The following is a 3,643-nucleotide window of genomic DNA, read 5'->3' on the forward strand; positions in this document are numbered from 1 at the left end:
GTAAATAGAGCAAGACTTTTTTTTAAATGACAAAAGCAACATACATTTAAAGAAAAATAATCATTGCCGAGAAATGTATAATTATCTTCTGATCTGCATATTATGCAAAAAATCTGTTTAGAACTTCATGTAAAATTCAAACAGCATAAAATATACAGGGTATATTATTGTAAGCATTAATTGTAAATTTTATAATTAACCCTTAATTTAAGAATCATTAACGGCATTAATAATTTTATTCTGTGCAATAAGTTTATTCTGTGCAAAATTAAAACACTGTGAATTTATAAACACACAAATATGCAAAATGGTAAGGTTGTAGCAATGCAAAGCTTCGATTAATCTCCACGGATTAAGCCTACTGCACTAAAAAGGTTTTTAAGTTTCCCTCAAAAAATTTTAAAATTTATTTTTGCAAAAAACAAGAAGGGCGTATTTTATGTAGTCGAAAGATACTACCAGTAAAAAATACATTATAGTTAGTTAAGACTGTATAGTTGATTTTATTTAAATATTAAAATTGGCAGACAATACGCGTTAAACCGGTATATAATATGATATAAAAGTAACTGGAGACAAAAATAAAATTCTTCATTCAAGTGACATTTTAAACGTAAAAAAAAGACTGTTTTATTTTGAGATATTCACAACTCGCGTGTATGAACCTACCATAAATGACAGAAAGCGTTTTTTAACAAAGTACAACTTAAAATGTCCTTCACCTAAACATTCAAATTTGTGTATAAATTAAATTAAAATCATTTTTATAAACCTGTCACACGAAAGAAATCCTGTATTCACTTAAAACTATAAATCAAACTTTCTTACTTGATTTAAAGGGACATCATGTCCCACCATGCATCTAAGGCAGTAAATAAGGGCAGAAAGGCTGACAGCACGAGGTGCATTGCAATTACCCCATACTTCTGGACCAGAACCACTGAAAAATGTATATTGAAATAAAAATAATGAATAACCCCGAACATTCGATAAATCGAAATTTTCTTATGTTAAGAAACGTTTACATAATGCCTTAATATATAATTCACCGTTTATTTCTAAAAAAATAATTTTACTGCGATGTATCCTAATAGAATTTTTAACAATCATGATAAATATTAAACAATTAATAATTAAGTTACTAGAAATGTGTAGATCCCATCCATAACTTTAGAAAATTAAAAAAAACAAATCAGTGTATGTACAGGGTGGGTCAAATTCGACGCTTTTAAATGGAAGAGATAAATTTTCTATAGGGAGATTTTAGACAAAAACTAATATCGGTGTCTGGAGCTCAATTTTTTATCAAAAACATGATGGTATATTATTGATAGAAAACCGCATATCGAATCTGTTACCGTTTCGGAGTTACGGGGTGTTTTTCAAAAATATGCATTTTTAATAAATCGCTGTAACTTTTTTGCTATGGAAAATTTTGTATTTTTATGAAAACATTTCCAAAGTACCTTTTTACGTAGAATTTAATGGTTTAAGTATAATTTTTTTAAAATTAATGATTTAAGAATTATTAACAGAAAATTTGATTTTTTATATGGGACACCCTGTATATTTTAAGTTTATTGAAAATAATTTAAAATTACCTTTACAAAAATATAACACACTTGATATTTTGCTCGATTCCTCTTCGAGGTATAAAGTATATAAAAATTTGCCCGCTTCAAATGAGTAGGCTTTGAAAGGCACCGGCTATAATGCAAAAAATTCAAGCTGTGAGCATCAATTAAAACGAAAATAATATTTGTTATGAGAGATGCAGAATTTTATGACAATTTAAAATATATTTAACCAACATCAACACATTTAAACTATATCTAATAACAATAAATATAAATAGCAAACCAAGTCATGAGATTTTGCTACAGGTGTTCGACATATCGACCGTCTTCTGTTATGGACAGACGGGGCAGTTTTTGAACATTTCTCGCGGAATTCATAAACTCAGTAGGGGTGAAAGATACCCTCTCATAACTGCTAAGTATTTCTAATTCTTGTCTAGATTATACGGAATAAGGAACCTTTATTCTTCCGCAAATATATCCATAGGATTAGGTCCATGGGCACTAAGTCAGGCGGCCTCGACGGCCAACGGCTGAGTCTTGGTTAGTTATTCAATTATTCTTGAAATAAGCTGCAAAAATTTGCTGATAGCTTCAGCGTTCAGAGGCGGTGCGTCGTCTTGCTGGAAAAAGATGTTTTCGAGTTCCATTAAGGGCATATCATCAATAAGGGGTCCAAAGCCTACTAGTTAAAAGTGGCGAACTTTTAAAAATTCTGTATTTCGAAGGGGATTATAACAAAATGTCAAGTGTGCTATATTTTTGGAAAAGTAATTTTAAATTCTTTACAGTTAATTAAAAATATAGAGGGTGTCCCAAATAAAAAATCAATTTTTCTGTTGATAACTCTTAAATTGTAATTTAAAAAAATACTTAAACCATTAAATACTACGTAAAAGGAACTTTTGAAATGTTTTCATAAATACAAATTTTCATAAAAAAAAGTTAAGCGTTTGTTAAAAAATGCACATTTGAAACACCCCGTAACTCCGAAACGGCTAACAGATATTGATGTGCGGTTTTCACCATCATGTTTTTGATGAAAATTGAGCTCCAGACACCGATATTAGTTTTCGTCTATCTCATATAGAAAAGGGTGTTTCCATTTAAAAGCGTCGAATTTGACCCACCCTGTACAGGACAATAAAATTATCAAAAATAGCTAATTTCCTGAAGAGATAAATAATTGAAAAGATATTTTTTAGACTAGAATTAAGAAGTTGCTTAAAATATAATTCATAATATGATCAGGTATTATTGATAATATTGCCAAGACTTCAGTAAAACTAAGCAAAACAGTGCTGGGTGCATAAATAAGGGGTCAAGTTGGAAAACCCACTTTGTGCATTTAAAAAATATGCCTAATTACATATATTAATAGTGCACCCTAAAATCTCTACACAAACATATATTTGACCCCCCTCTACATAAACATAGTCCCAAACGGCAAGTAAAGTGGCCTATTCCTATATAAAATTCCATACAAATTACGTTATTGCAACAAAATCCGTCTTATCCACTTATATTTGATTTTTATTTTCATTATTGTTGCAAATCCCGCATTTTTTCATAGTTTTTTTACACAAGTATAATAGTACTACCGACGTCTTATCTAGTTTGAACCCTTAATTAATGGTAATAAAATAGCATATCTAATAAATCAAGTTAGAGACGTTAGTTAGGATGCAATATCTTGCTGTTGCAAAACCCGCAATATACATCATACTACACCAAAATCCGCCTTATCCGAATTATTTTTGTGTTTTTTCTCTTTAAAAATTAAATATTAATTCTAGAAAAACAAGATACCCAACAATGTTTCCACTCAATAGATATGTTTTTTTTGTAAAATAACGCTTCAACCATTTTCTAAAAGTTTTTGCATATTCTTTCGAAACGTTTTTGGGATAAGACGTATTTTGCAACTTGACGTCTCAAATATAGTAATTGTTTATTCAAATGGTTTTACCACAAAAAAACGTTTTTTTTTGTGGTAAACGTGTAAATCCCATATAACAATAAATATAGATTTGGCCTGAAGTCGCAAAGTGCCGATCCTGATGTCT

Source organism: Sitophilus oryzae, unplaced genomic scaffold, assembly GCF_002938485.1.
Source record: "Sitophilus oryzae breed Bouriz unplaced genomic scaffold, Soryzae_2.0 scaffold_809_pilon_pilon, whole genome shotgun sequence".
Classification (NCBI taxonomy): Eukaryota; Metazoa; Arthropoda; class Insecta; order Coleoptera; family Curculionidae; genus Sitophilus; species Sitophilus oryzae.